Source organism: Neovison vison, chromosome 3 (assembly GCF_020171115.1).
Source record: "Neovison vison isolate M4711 chromosome 3, ASM_NN_V1, whole genome shotgun sequence".
Classification (NCBI taxonomy): domain Eukaryota; kingdom Metazoa; phylum Chordata; class Mammalia; order Carnivora; family Mustelidae; genus Neogale; species Neogale vison.
Genome location: NC_058093.1, coordinates 4516470 through 4532936, shown reverse-complemented (window position 1 = coordinate 4532936; position 16467 = coordinate 4516470).

Genomic DNA, 16467 nt, shown 5'->3' with positions numbered 1-16467 from the left:
TTTATTCTCAGTAAATTGCTAAGGGCTTTGAAATGCTTTAAAACATCCTTCTTTTCTTCTTATTACTGGTTGTCAACTTTGGCTATACACTGGAACCACCTAGGGAACACAGAATCCCAGACCAATTAAAGCAGAGCTTCTTGGGGTTAGGACCCTGGCATCAGCATTTCTATAGCTCTTTTTTTTTTTCTTCAATTTATTTATTTTCAGAAAAACAGTATTCATTATTTTTTCACCACACCCAGTGCTCCATGCAAGCCGTGCCCTCTATAATACCCACCACCTGGTACCCCAACCTCCCACCCCCCGCCACTTCAAACCCCTCAGATTGTTTTTCAGAGTCCATAGTCTCTCGTGGTTCACCTCCCCTTCCAATTTACCCAAATTCCCTTCTCCTCTCTAACGCCCCTTGTCCTCCAAGCTATGGCAAACACATCGTATGCAGAGCTTTATTCCTTCGCCTGTGGCCAGGAAGAAAGGCATTGATCTTACTCTGCAGCTAGCTTTACCTTCGATTCAAAATGGGAAGCCTGCAGGTGGAGAGAGGTTCTGGGAAGATGGACGTCACAGCGACACCGTTTTGAATCTTTCTGTATCTGTACATGGAAACAGACAGAACAACTAAATAGAAAAACCAAAAACCCATGAATGATGGATGCAACCGAATTGGGTACCAGCTATTCCCACAGACCATGAAGTAAGAACAGGGGATGCAAACTACGGACAGTGTCTGCATGAAAAGATCCGGAGAAGAAGCGACTGGGGACCTGGAGGAGTGAGACCAGGAGACCCGCGAAGCCGTGGGTCTGAGGCCACAGCTCCGTGGGATGGGGCCCCATCCAGAGGAGAAGTTCCTAGAAGCGGAATCAAATTGAACAGAGCAGGTCGATAAAAACGAAGGAAAGGTGGGGCCTTGGTGGCTCAGTCGATAAGCGTCTGCCTTCGGCTCAGGTCATGATCCCAGGGTCCTGGGATAGAGCCTGGCCTTGGGCTCCTGCTCAGTGGGGAGTCTGACTCTCCCGCTACTCCTCCTGATGCTCATGATCTATCTCCCTACTCTCTCTCTCTCTCTCCCAAATAAGTAAATTGTTAAAATTAAAAAAAAAAAATGAAGGAAAGAGTAAGTCCCCCAACGTGGAGGAGACAGAGTCAGGAACTCTTCCAAACAAAATAGTCAACTCCAAAACACGGAAGGCAAAACACTAGACTTTAAAAAAAGCAATGATCTTTCGTGGTCTTCAGCCTCTTGTGCTTCTTGTTACTCTTTTTTTTTTTTTTTTAAAGATTTTATTTATTTATTTGACAGAGAGAGATCACAAGTAGGCAGAGAGGCAGGCAGAGAGAGAGTTGTTACTCTTTTTTAAGATTTATTTATTTTCATTTTATTTTTGTTTGAGAGAGAGTGGGATGCAGAGGTGGAGGGGCACAGAGCCCAATAGGGGGCTTGATCTCAAGACTCTGAGATCAGGATCTGAGCAGAAACCAAGAGTCTGATGTTTAACCAACGGTACCACTAGGTGCCCCCATGCTTCCTGTTATATAATACTTTTCTTCTCCTGAGCTTGTACTGCTGGAATAACAAGCGTGTATTTGCTAATGTATATATGCTACCCAAGCCATATATGTACATGTAAATTACTATGGAGAAACAGGACTCTAAAATACGAGCACCTGAACTAGCTTATACATCCCAAACACAGGGCCGGTGGGACCCACCTGGCAATTACCCAAGTGAGGCCTGGTACCCGGTTCACCTTGTGAACCCAAACCGGGTCACCAAGAATGAGAGCGGGACACCCCAAGGCTGACTGTATGAAGACAGCCTCCCGTGCCATAGATTTCCACCGCAGCCGTGGTGTCGTTAGACATTACCCGACCCCACTAACCGAATGAATGAGTTGAAAATAAGAACGAACATAGAGTGTAAGGAAAACTTTAAATCAGTTTTTTTTAAGTGAACTTTAAAAACCAAGTAAGCATTTAAGGAAAATTATTTAACTTATTGAAAATTATTTAATGAAAATTCTTTAGAATGTTCAATTTGAAAACATCTACCCTTGGACTCAATTACATTTCAGGAACCCTAAGATCCCGTGTTGGTCTTTTCTCTGCCATGACAGACAGATGAGCCCCTTCATGAACATACATGATTTCTCACCCCTGTCTGCCGCTCAACCGTGATTCTAGCCTCCTCGCCCTTACAGCAACATGCTAGAATGCACGTGAGAGATAAGATCTCAAGTCCCCTTTATTTAAAAAACAAGGGAAAATCTTAGAAAAATTCATTACAACTGTGGTCAATAACTACACAGTGGCTAGGGCTTTGGCACGGGAACAGACTTAATTTGAGGGGTACTCCAACCACTACTTCAGGCTACGTCTCCAGGTAAATGACCCGATGTCTCTAAGCCTCATTTTCTCTATCTGTAAAATGGGTTTAATAAGTGTATGCTTGCTGTTGATAATAAAATAAAACCACAAAGGCAAGGCATTTAGCTCAAACCCAAAATGTTGGCTGCTAATAATAATAATAATAATTTCCAGTTACAATCCTCAGTATGAACAGCAATATAAAAAAATGCCCCTGGAAACCAATTAATTTAATTGGTCTGTTTCGTTCTTAATAAAATTCTTTCATTCTTTATATATTTCCCTCGCTTGGCAATCAGGTTGATAAATCACTTATTACTAATTTTTAAAAACGATGAGCACGGACTCTGTCCAAGCCGCATACGTATCTGACGGGAGGTAGAAAATGGAGTATTAGGGGGTCTCCCGCCTTCTTTGGCTTGTATTTGCATATTACTAAGGTTTCGGGGTACGCCTCAAACTAAGAATCATTTTACAGCCCAAGTAACATCCCGAGGGGCGGAGGCCTGTAGAGACCGCACATCCGCTTCCAACAGGGGCCTGCAAACGGGGAGCTAGACCCAGGCCGCCGCTGCCCAGTACAGGGTGGCCTCCCAGTGCAAGGGGAGGGCCGGGTGTGGGGGTCACAGATGCGCCCGCTGGCTGCAGGGAGGGCCGGGGCTCACCCGAACACTTGTGCTCTGAGCTGCCCAGGCCCCGGGAACTGGGGAAACAAGCCACCCTCAGTTTTAGATGCTGGCGTCAGGGGAGTATGGCCAGACGTGGTTGCCAAGGCCTCACTCCGAGTGACTCCTCACCCAGACAACTAACCACTGGTGGGCCTAGCATCTGTGCACACAAAGGCTTAGAACCCGTTTGGCGTGGTGCGGTTTTACTGGGATCTTTCCAGCCATTTTCGTCTCCAAGCTGTTGGCCCGGAGAATTATTTACATTTTTTTTTCCCAATTTATTTATTTTCAAAAAAACAGTATTCATTATTTTTTCACCACACCCAGTGCTCCATGCAAGCTGTGCCCTCTATAATACCCACCACCTGGTACCCCAACCTCCCACCCCCCCCCCCGCCACTTCAAACCCCTCAGACTTTTTTCCATTTAATTACAAGCGCTCAGCCGCCCAGGAGGAGAGGCGAGCAGCTTACTGACTTCCCACGGGCAGCTTCTGAGGAGGTGGTGGGGCCAGGCTCCAGGAGCCCTTGAACCACAGAGAAGTCCGTCTTCCCAGAAGGGCACCCCCTGGTCCTGATGCTTTGCTTCTCCTCTGCTGGGGCTTCTCCCAGGGACCCAAAGGGAAACGAGCTGCTCGGGGCAGCCAGCCAAATCCTGCCGCATTTTTGTCATCTCTCTTTTCTCTGGGTGAAGCAAACTTCGAGCAGGTTCTCCGTGCAGAGACGTACAGCACGCATCAACAGAGCCGCGCAGGGGAGTGAATCTCTTCTCTGTGCCTTTTCAGATAAGCTTATCCCTTTAGTCATGTAACCTTCTTCCTTGTTTACGGAGAAATGTTTAGGAATATTAATCAGCCTCATCCCCCATCTAAAACAGAATACGCTAACCAGAAAGCAAACTTCCCGGGATGACACATGGCCGTCGTCATCGTGAAGGATCAGCCACTGAGATGGACTCCGACACCCACCCGAGCTGGGAGGGGCCGGACTTGTTTGCCCATCATTAATGATCCGGGCTTCTGGTTTCCACCTTTCTGTCTCTTCTGTCCGGCTGCTGCTTCTAACAGCCCTTTTCTCCACTTCTAACGTGCTATTTCCAATCTGCCCTGAACTGGGAAATCAGATAAGCCCATTTGCTAGAACTCAACGCCTGACCCGCTGTTCTGTGAGCAGAGTGTATAAACTTCAGTGCACACTTGCCTGTTACTGAGCATGCTTTGGGCTGTAAATAGTTGAAAATCCTGAGTCATCGTGGCTTAAGCAGTAAGGCAATATACTGTGTCCTTGAACAGAGAGGTTCCAAGGAGGACAGAGTCCAGGCACAGCACTTGAGGCCCTGTTTTACTGCTGGGGAATTCTACCCACTCTGCTTTCTTCCACACTTAGCTCATCCAGCTGGTGGCAATGTGCTGTAGTGGTTCCAAAGGCACATCCCAGACGCAGCGATGTTCCAAGAAAGAGGAGAGAACATCTCCTTCTGTGCCTTTTTTAGGGGAAGGAAACCTTTTCCAGACCTACCCTACCCCCCTCCAGCCAACTTCCCCCTCAGGGCCTCGCATTGCCTTGCCCAAATCAATCCCTGACTAGGGGCCAGAACTCCCAGGACTGGCTTGGGCTAACCAGCATCCACCCTGGACCGCAGTGGAATTCTCCGAGGAAAAAGTAGTCGATGGGAAGGGAACCCACAATGTATGCTAGAAACTGAAATAATTTGTCTGCTCATGATTTTCAAACACTTTTTATAGATTTGCAACTGTGTCTATAATTAATTCAGATCTGGAGCGAATCACTTCTAGAAAACTGAGGTATTGTTTGAATTAAAGTGAAATGGCAACCAGAGATATTAGTGAACAAGGAACTTTCAGACTACATGGACCCATAAATGAAGACAAAGTTCGGGGACTGCTTCTCTGTGAATATTACAGCACTTGAATGACTCCACCTGCAGAAGAAAGATGACACAGCTACAGCTTGTTACAAGGAGACGTTCACGGGAGGGAGCCGTTGGGTGAAGGAACGGGAGGCGCCGTGGAGGTGGCTGGCCGGTGTGACGGCCAGACGGCCCTCACAGGACGGCAGGGGAGTAAGTGCAGGAAGATCCTGGGAGCCAATATGTTCCTCGTGAAGCACATTAAGAAGGAAGTCTCCAACCGAGACCATTCTTTAGGGTGTAAGCAGTCAGGGATAAGTCAAGCAAATTTATATCTTCTTTTATTGCAGCTCTAGAAAGCTTCTCCCTCTATGAGGAACTCAAGGGAGTAGCTCTTCAGTGGACACAAGAACACACAGAGCTGTTCCTATAGATCAACTAAGGGGCCCCTCTCATCTTCCAGAGTTCAAGCTTCCAGAAGACATCAGCTTTTCCCAGTGGTCCCGGTCTCTCCTCCCCACCTCTGCGCGGGACGTGGTGTTACTTCCCTGATGCAGTACTCTGTGCACACCTCCAATGCCTACACCTACCACACTAGATTACAACATTGATTTTTGTCTTTTTCCCTAAATTCCAGGGATCGTGATAGAGGAACCAGGCTCTACCTATTTTGTCTCCACTGGATTCTGGTGTGTAATGATTCTCTCTCAGAAGGATGGGTGGATAGTTGGGTAGAGAAACTAAGGAGCAAACAACCAACGACTTGTCCCATCCTACTTGGGAATTTCGCTGCATAGTTAGGCTAGGACCCTAGATTCCAGGGCTATTTTCCAATCCCCAGATCTCCTGGGTCTAGGCAGAGGTTGTTGTTGCTGTTGGGGATTTTGTTTGTCAACATCTCTAAAATTATGCTGAGTAGGTACAGTGTTTTGATACTGGAGGCAAAAGGACCTGTTTGAAGAACAGCGCTGTGGCTCGAAAAGACTTTCTATGAACAACGAAAGACTCCAGATTATCTTCTCGAGTTGCATACCAGCCATTTAGGCAACTAAACTCTAAACCTGCCGCTTACCCTCCTTCTCATCCCAGGAGAAACAGCTTCCTGCCGTGAACATGGGCATTACAGCCACTAGAAGTCCCCATCATTCATTTAGCTTTTTTCCAACTTCCCTGGAAACTCAACATCTTGAAGGATGAAGGTTTCTTTCTTATTTTATTGCAAAGGTTTAGTGTCACTTCAGCTTTTAATGAGATCGCAGCACGCGCTTGTCGTGCATGAGAACCAGGCAGGAAGTCTTACATCAGTTATAGCCAGAGCAGCCCCAAGGTTCATTACGGACTAAGTGGTCACCTTAAGTGATGGGAAAGATCCCAGCTTATTCTTGTTCTGGTTTCTATTTGCCCAACATTCCACCAGAGCCACATACTTCTTGGAACACTTATACCTCTCACTGCAGAATGGAACCTTGGCTTGTCTCTGAAATATTAGATCAAGCCGTTACGAGTGGTGGGCGTACTCCAGAAGGCAGACTGAACTGGCTCTCAGAACGGGTGAAAGCATCCTCTTTGCTTCCGAGTTCATCACTTGTGTGAATTATCAGCATATCAAGCCCTGGAAATGCAAAGACCTTTCAATTTTCACAAACTGCAGCAGCTAATGTGACCCAAAACAATTTGGCTAAATGAAATTTCACCAAGTAAAAATTGACCAAATGCAAAGTGTGCTAAGGTATTTAGTTTCAAACTAATTTGGTCAGTAGGCATATTGGTAAAATAATATTTATATGAAAATGAGTAAGCCGCAGTGATTCTTCTTTTAGGGTTTGGGACCGTGGTGTATACTCCACGGGGTGACTGTAGCTCTCTGTGTGTCGTCAGCATTTTTATCTGATTGTTATAATTGGTTCCTTTTTTTTTTTAAAGCTAATTTCTTACGTTCTTGGCTTCTTACAATACTGAAAAGGTGGGGGAAAAGGATTGTTCAAGAATGACAGAATGACGTACTTGGCCAACAAAAGCAGACTAGGTTAAAACAACAAAATTTTTGTGAATAGGGGAATTCATTGAGACAGAAATTTCACATATTTTCTTCCATGCTTGAGTTTATTATTTAAGTTATTTTGTTAATTTTCTCTTGGCATAAAAACAATGTTATGTTATTCAACACACACAAAAATTACAAAATATGGACATGCAAAAAGAGACATTATGAAGACTCGTTGGAACCTGGAGTTGGGAGTCGTTTCCTTCCAGGACACACACACACACACACACACACAGGTGGTGATAAAACCGAGCTGGAAACTGGTGCACAGGAGACGTGCTGCCGGGGCTGACACAAGAGCTACCCGTAAGCTGTGGCAAAGTGAAAAAGAAACGTGAATCATGGTACCGTGTGCAAAATGGACTGGTAAAGAGGAAGTGAAAAGCTTCTGGTGCTTCAGTCTAAGGGAAATCCCACGGCAGGTGTTTTCAAAGCAGGGAGAGAGTGATGGAGAGGCTAACATTCTCGAGGACACCTTACCGTAAATAAAACAGGGTCCTGGAGCGGCGGGACTAGGGTCCGGACTGGCAGGGAGAGAAAGCAGTAGGATTTCTTTAACAGGCACCTCGGATATTAGATAAAGACCTTAAAGGATTTTTCTCTTTATAGAAAAGAAGCCTCAGTTGGGGGATGGGTAAAGAGTGTTTCAGGACATACGAGCATACCTGCCTTGCCAGGAAGGTTTAAAAACAAACATAAATCTGAGACAAAACAAGCAGGCGTGAGGGACAGGTCAGTAACGGCACAACTGTTAGCCAAGGCAGACAGGTTTGGAGCAGCACAGGGTTCTCTTAACATACAACCCAGGCTGCCAAAAGCCACCGGCACTGCCTTTTTGCTGCCTTCTTATCTTTGTCTATTAAAAAGCAGAGGAAAGGCCCGGCCCTTCCTGAGCAAAATCAGAAAGCAGCCTAACCTCTGTCTCCGATTCGCTTAGCCCTGGTAACTCTCTCCTCCTCCAACTTAGAAGAATGTTGCAACTAGACTGAAAGGAAGGAGCGGAGGCATTTAGCTCTGCCTTCCTGAGGCCCAGCCTTGCTAGAGAGTCAGGACACAGTCCTAAAGCCTGGGGGCTCTGGGAAATGAAGACACCAGTAGCAGAGCTAAACCCTGCAGGTGGCAGAACCCGGAGGAACAGAGGTGGGCTTACAGGAGCTCCCGTCTGTTCGCACTTTAGACCCAATGTTCTCATGCCCTTCCACCCCAAGAGAGCTCATCTTTGCTTGGTATTTCCTTACCTATACCATAAAGAAGGTTTTAAACCAGAACTAGCCCTTAGTGGGGCTGCTAGGAGTATCCTGGCATTTATGGATTGGGGGCGGGAGGCTGCATTGTGTAAGGACCTAAGGCTCCTAGTGACAGCTCTAAGGCTCGGAGACCCACCAGCTCCGCACAGCTCTCCCAGCCCAGCTGGTTTCGTCTGTCTTCACCCCCTTGTCTACTCTCTCCTTGTGCCCCAAGATGCTGAGCATACAGGACTCACCCCCGTCCTGTGACTTCTCCTCCTGTGCCCGTGTCTCCACACCTCCTGGTCCCACCCTGCAGGCCAGCCCAAGCATGGGATCATAGCCTTCCTGTCCAGCGGGTGGTCACCCGGACTCCAGACACCTGATCCAGGCTCTTCTGAAAGCAGTTGAGCACAGCTGCATGGAGAGAAAAAAAGAAGTGAACCCAAGAGCCTCAGTCATGGGCCTTGCAAATGAGGAGGGAACAGGAGAGCCTACGACCTGCTGACAGCAAGTCATGATGTCCACGTCCCGCATGATTCAGATTCCGACGGGAGGCTGGTATCTCAGGTGACTGTTCCAGAGGACACATGTGTTCATTGCCAAAGTCAGGACGGAATCCGGCTTACACAAATATGCCCCCCAGCCGGCGTGGCTGTCTCCCTCAGGGCACGCACAGACAGAAGGAAAACCATGATCTTTCTAGAAATGCTCACGCCGGTAAGAGTTTGGGCAAATACTGAGAAAGCCTTGCACTGAAAGTATTCACAGATATAGTGAAACTAATGAAAGTTCAAATTGTTTTTTTAACTGTGCCTTGTTCCTATAAAATATTAATTGGGGGTATATCCACACAGAACAATACATTTTATAAACACCATTCTCTAGTGTGAAATATTGATTCCATATTTTTATAGTAACAATCAAACAAAGAGAGGGAACTTCACCCCAGCTCTGCCTGCCTTCTGAAGTCAGTCACTGTTTTGGTAAGCCTGCTCAACTGAAAATACTCCTTCTATATCTGTCAAGTTGATAAAGGTTTTCTGGAAAAAAAAAATATTGCTTTTCTGTTTTAAAATGGAATCACAGCATGTATGCATGGACACCAGGTTCTAGAAATGGAGCTATTTTTAAATAGAACCTGGGGTCCATAAGTGACTTCACCGGTTGGCTTCCCGGCCTCCAAAAGCCGTCGGAGGCTAATGGAAGGATGTCAGCAACCAGCCCTGGTAAGCACATGTGCAGCACCGACGCGTCCGCTTCCCTACGGGACCCCAGGATGCTGCTGTCTCAGAACTCGCCGTGGACAAGGCCTGATCAGGAGAGCAGGGAGCTGCCACCAGAGACGAGGGTGGGGCGGAGTAGGGTGAGCGGGGAGAACAGTGCGAAGGTACGGGGACTCCACGGAGGGAGCACAAATACTTGTTGAAAAAAATGTGCTACAAGGCGTGAGAGATTCCGAACCCGAGCCTGTGGAAGGAGACGCAACCTTGAAGCATGGGTGGGGTTGGGAAGAAAACGAAACAAAACATTCCTGGCCTTTGCGCGGGAGCACACACACTCAGAAAATGCAAATATTTAGGATAATGATTTTTTAAAGATTGTGCAAGATATTTTCATTTAGCTTCTTCTAAAAGCACTATTTTTTTTTTTCCACTGTGGTGAACTTTTCTAAGTCCCCAGGTCCCAGCCATTTTTGGCAGCTTATTAACATGAAACCAGAGGGAATCCCCGCGGCCTTGGGACCGTGTGTCTTTGTGTGATAGACACTAACTGCCCACGCCCCGGCCTCCACCACCATAGCACGCACTGAATCTTCATTCGTGAGTGTCGTAAAGATGGTGTTATTGAAACTCGAGCCACTGATTCGACAAGTATTTATTGAACATCTGCTGTGTTCTAGGCACGGCCAGGCACTAGCAATAGAAGGGCAAACACAAATCATCAGGGAAATGCAAATTAAAACCACAACGAGATAGCGCCCCACACTTGGCCAGTGTCAAGAGAACAGAAGACAGCTGTTGGCGAGCATGTAGAGAAGTGAGAGCCCGTGTTCACTGCTGGGAAAATAGCACGCAGCTTCCTTAAAAAAAATTACAAACAGAATTACCATGTGACCCAGCAATCCCATTTCTGGGTATTTGTCCAAAATAACTGAAATCAGGGTCTCAAAGTGCTATCTGCCTCCCACGTCCGTTGCAGCAGTATTCACAACATCCGAAGCTACGCAAACAACCTAAGTGTCCACGACGGGTGAATGCAGAAAATGTGACATAAATACATTATGGGACACTATTTCGTCTTTAAAAACGAGGAAGTGCTGCTTGATGTGACAGCGTGGATAAACTTGGAGGACATCAGGCTAAGTGCGATAAGCCAGATGCAGATGGACAAACACTGCGTGATTCTGCTTCTGTGAAGTGTCCAAACAGTCAGGTTTGTAGAAACAGAGAGTAGAATGTTGGTTGCCAGGATCTGGGGGGAGGGAGGGAGCTGCGGTGCAACAGCTACTGAGTTTTCGTGACATCAACTGAAAAAATTCTAGAGATCTGCTGGACAACAACATGACTGCAGTCAGCAATACCGGACTGTAAATTTAAAAACTTACCAGCAAGGCAGTTCTCATGTTAAGTGTTCTTATCACAACTAAAAAAAAAAAAAAAAAAAAAGTGTTCGTGTTGTGTTTATTTTATTTATTTATTTTTAAAGATTTTATTTATTCATTGGACAGAGAAAAAGAGAGCCCAAGCAGGGGGAGCGACAGGTAGAGGGGAGAGGGAGAAGCCAAGTCAAGAAGCTTGACTCCACGCCAAGCAGGGATCCTGATGAGGGACTCGATCCCAGCATCCTGGAATCATGACCGAAGCCTAACCCTAACCACATGAGCCACCCAGGCACCCCTGCTGTTATTTTTAAAGCACAAATACACCTTTAAAATATCGGGTACACACCAGAGAATCAAAGGACACGAAAACGCAAAGTTAGCTGGGGCCATGGGGCCGAGCAACGAGACCACCAGGGCAAAACTTTCCTTAGGCTTGTGGCTGGAAGCAAATTAAGGCACCAGACTAGACTCTCGGGCCGGTCATTTTCTGAGTACTCCAAATTAGAACACTGTGTACTTTCTCATTTTCTAGTTTGCCACTTGGAAATCTGAAAAAAGTCGTTTATTTTTTCCCCTGGGGCCAGAACACGATCACAGACTCCTCGTCTAAGTTCCTGCCCCCCCAGTTCCTGGCTGGTCCCCTTACAGGATGTGCCACCTTATATTGGGCTGTTTTGGAGCAAGTTCCGAGGTATTTCTTCAAAGGCAACATCAAAAGCCCAAGTTAAAACTAGAAGATTCCCCACGGGCTTTCTTCTCTGTTCGGGCCTGAAGACGGGACATCTGACAAGAAAGAGATTAGTGGTCGGAGAATCCGTCTCGTTCTTTCAGTAAGACAAGCTCCCATTTAACAAGGCGGGTCTTCGTCTACTGGAATCAAGATAGTGCGATGGTTGGGGGTAGCTCCCCGGCACGCGGATCCCGCCGGAGGCACGCCCTCCTCCACAGAAACGCCATCCCTTCCCTGGGCCGACTCTAAGAAAGGAAGGGAGGGACTCCATGAATAAGCCCCGTCCTTGCCCACAGACTACGTACCCAGCATGCCGGCTGTCAATGCTTCTCTGGGTTCCTCCAGCCTGACCAGGCCCCTGCCTCCTCCAGCAACATATCTATCTGCTCTCCTCACCTGCCGGTGAAAAGAAGTGCCTGGAGACACCCAGCAGCACTGGGATCTGCAAACAGGCGGGGAATCCAAAAGCGACACAGAATTAGCAGAGTTTTGTTTGTTGCGTTGCTTACATGCCGTAAAATTCACCCATGTGAAAGCTTACAAGTTCATGATGCTTAGTAAATTTACAGTCGTACAAAATGTGCAAACTTTCTCTCGCTCCAAAAGGAACCCCGTGTCCGTCTGTAGTCAACCCCAGTTTCTATCCCCGCCCCCAAACGACCGCTGTTCTGCTTCCCATCTCTATTAGACTGGCCTTTCCCAGAAAATTCACACACATGCCACCTTACAACACGTAGTTTGCCGTGCTGGCTTTCTTCGCTCCGCACAGCGTCATCGGGGCTCCCCAGCCTTAGAGCCCGTGTCATCCCCTTAACTTCCTGTCGCTGCGGAATATCTCAGCGTGTGGACAGACCACATTTTGTGTCTACAGTCACCAGCTGATAGACATTGGGATGTTCTCCAGTTCGGGACGATTATGAATAAACCTGCTGTGAACATTCTCGTACCTGTTTTTATAACGGACGCACCTTTCCTTTCTCTCAGGTGGGTGCCTCAGAGCAGGAAGGTGAGGTCATGTGGCAAGTTCATGTTCAGCGTTTTAGAAACTGTCCGACTACTTTCCATAGTGTCTGTACAGTTTCCATTCCCATCCACGACTCACGAGGCATCCGGTTTCCCTCCCTCCTCACTAGGAGTTGTTACCGTCTGTCTTTTTTACTGTAGTTTTTTAAGATTTCATTTATTTATTGACATACAGAGAGAGAGACTGAGCAAGAAGGGGGAGCCTCGGGCAGTGGGAGAGGGAGAACCAGACTCTCCCTCCACTGAGGAAGGAGTCTGATGCGGGGCTCAATTCCGGGACCCGGGATCATGACCTGAGCTGAAGGCCGACACTTAACTGATTGAGCCACCCAGGCACCTGATTTATTTGTTTTGCAGATTCAGGTTTTTTTCAGTCCTTAAGTCCCAGAAACCAGCACAGCTACACGTACGATCTGGGTCATGGCTAGTGAAGGCTTCTGAGACGGCGGCAGTGCGGGGCAGAGCTCCATCCCGGAGAGGGGACCCGCCACAGGCCTGCGATTATGGCAGAGAAGGGGTCGCGTGAGGCCAGACACCTCCTTCTGTCCAGCCTCACTTGTCGATGCAGGAAAACTAGTTCTTCTCGAGACAAAACCTTTCCTCTATATTCAAAATGCTCTCGACTTGTTTGTGCAAGAATTAATGAACATTTAGAAGCACCGGTGATAGGACAAAAGGTATTTCTCACATAGTGCAGGAGACGAGAGTTCAATACTTTTTGACTATCTGTTGAGAACAGAACATCTTATTGGGAGGTAGACGAGTAGCCCCAAATTCCTGATTAAAGTTCAAGATCTTCTCACTCCCGCACATGGGAAAGCGAGAAAGGAGGCCGGATGGGGGACGGGGGGCTCCGTGACTTCTCACTGAGGAAAACTGCTGAGCCACAGACACCGCAGCACGCGTCTGACACGTGCGTGTGCGCAGAGGGGCGGGGGGGGGGCTGAGCAAAGGCTTGAAAACATGATTCGGAGGGTGCATGACCGTCACCCTGAAGCCGGCCTGTGGGCACACATGGCCAATTCTGAGGATTCTGCGCTCCCTTCATGTCAGTGACCCTTACAACTTCTGAGTAGACCCACGTTATGACTCCCTGCCTGTGACTTCGCAGCTGTTTCGGGGTTTGTGCAGATGTTGTGCAGATGCAGTGAGGTCGGCTGAGCGGAGGGGAGCTGGAGGCGGGAGGGGAGCTGGAGGCGGGAGGGGAGCTGGAGGCCAGCCGGTCTGGTGGCTGTGCGCCGCCCGCGCGCCCTGCGCAGCTGGAGAGGCCGCTCCGCGCTCATGGCCAAACGGCACCCCTGGGCCGGAGCCGGCCGCATGCTGGAAGCTTCCGACCGACCAGCGAGGGCCGGCCGCGTGCGTCCCCGACTCCCTGCCCCGGAGGGGCGGACGCTGCAAACGCGAGGGGTCGGGTTTCCCCGTCCCCAACACGAGCCCGAGCGCGGGTCACCGTCGGCCGCACCCGCCGCCGCGCGCCGCCCAAACTGCGGCCCAGCCGTCTGGGTGACCGCAAGGAGGTGCTGGGGTCCCCGCGCAAGGTGCGCGGCCCGCAGACGTCCCGAGGGCCCTAACAAGCAGGAAACGAAGACGGGCGCGTCTGCCGCGGGAGGGACGGCGGCCGGGCGCGGAGGCCACCGTCGGGGGAACGCGCGAGACGCTCCGCACGGCGCGACCGGCCCGGCGGGGCCGCAGGCACGAGCCCCAGAAGGCGAGCGGGGGGCGGTGAGGCCGGGCGCACGGAGCGTTCCAGCGCTGTCCAGCGCGGGGCCGTGCGGGGCCGTGGGGGGTGGTGCGGAGCCCCGGGGCCTGCCCGGCCCGCTCTGGAGGCTCCGGCTCCCCCGGAACACGGCGACCTGCCGACACCCGGGGATGAACGTCCCGGTGCGGTGAGCGCTTCCACGAAACGCATCGCAGGGTCCGGCGCGGAAGCCGGGGCAGGTAACCGCGCTCCCCGCGGGAGCGTCGTCGAGGCTGGGACAGGCTGGTCCGCGGCGCGCGGGGTCCGGCCGGTAACCACGGCGGACGCGCAGGGCTCCCAGGCCCGATCGGGAGTCGCGGCGACCCGCATTCTCGCCGGGGGTCGAGTCTCCCCGGGGGGCCCTGGGAAGGGAAGGCCCCAAACTTCTTCCCACGTTCGCAGTCAGGGTTGTCGCGGCATCTTCGCGAATCCCGAGCCGGACCTGGTCTGCAGACGGAGCGTTTATCCAGCCGACCCGGGAGATGCTCCGTCTGCGCCCGTGGATTACTCTAACGACCGAAGCTCGTGTCCTTCCAGCGCCCAATTTTAACTATATTTAATGAGAAAATTTCCACGGGCTTCTGCTCTGGGTCTTTGAGGGTCGCGTCACCTGCCCCTGACACCCGGGAAGCACTGCTCTTGTCTGCTCTCGGGGCGCCGCGCGGCCAGGGACGCGCCGTTTGCCCTTCGAAGGCCCTGCGGCGGCCTGGTCGGGCGGAGCGACTTGCCGCTGTGGCTGCCCCGGGCCCTCGCAGGGCTGTTCTCTGGTGGGCGGTTACTCCGCACACCTGCCGCGGCTTGGGAATCAGTACGTGGCTTGTTCACATGTGTCACCAAGAGTCTGTAAAGTCAGAGAGGGGCCTGCAGCGTTGGGCCCTCCTGGGGTTCCCCAGGCTGAGTTTTGCAGACTCGGAGGGTTTGGGGCTTTGTTTCGCAGGTCGCTGCTGTTGTCGGGCATCTGGCATCTACGTGACGGGTTGATAATACACTGTTACGGGCTGAACTGTCTCCTCGCCCCCACACTTCTACACTGAAACCCTAACCTCCAGTATCTCAGAGCCTGATTGTATTTGGACAGAGGGTCTTTAAAGAGATCATTAAATGAACGGGAGTTACTGGAGTGGGCCCTCGTGCAATGACTGGTGTCCTCATAAAAAGAGGACAGGGCACAGATGCACGCAGACGGGACAGTGTGAACACACAGGGAAACAAGGGCCACCCACAAGCTAAGGAAAGAGGCCTCAAAAGAAACCAACCCTGGGATGCATGGGGGGCTCAGCCCATGAAGCGTCTGCCTTCCGCTCAGGCTGTGATCCCAGGATCTGGGATCAAGTCCTGCGTGGGGCTCCTTGCTCAGTGGGGAACCTGCTTCGCCCTCTGCCTGCTCTGCCAGCTGCCACCCAGTCAAGGGTACTTTGTCAGCTCTAGCAAACTGAGACACCAATCCAGCCACCTCTGTCCCCACAAGGGCAGTGTCCCGGTGTTAGCATCCAGAGCCCATACCGGTAGAAGCTGTCCTGCCAAGCACATGTCTTAGGACGATTCTTTTGTTTTGTCTGTCAGTAAATTATTCATAACATGGGCTTTCCAGGGAGTACAGTGTCACCTCATGGCGGAGAGGACTGGACAGGGCAAGCAGAAAGAAGAATGAAAGAATGACCTTCCAATCATGTAAGAATAATTCAGAATTTTAGGGGAAAATGTTTCACCTGCAGGGAGATGAATTCTGAGCAATCAGTTAAAATCTAAGAAGAGGGGGTGCCTGGGTGGCTCAGTGGGTTAAAGCCTCTGCCTTCGGCTCAGGTCATGATTCCAGGGTCCTGGGATCGAGTCCCAGCAGGGAGCCTTCTCCCCCGCCCCTTCTCTACCTGCCTCTGCCTACTTGTGCTCTCTCTCTCTGTCAAATAAATAAAATCTTAAAAAAAAATCTAAGAAGAGCACCAGGAGTCATTGTCACCTTTCCTAAATCAACGTATTAGATCAAAAAAAGGGGAAAAAAAGCCATCAATTGGGAATTCTTATACACAAAACGTTTTTTAAAAAGCATAAAGGCATAGGGGCGCCTGGGTGGCTCAGTGGGTTAAGCCGCTGCCTTCGGCTCAGGTCATGATCTCAGGGTCCTGGGATCGAGTCCCGCATCGGGCTCTCTGCTCAGCGGGGAGCCTGCTTCCCTCTCTCTCTCTCTGCCTGCGTC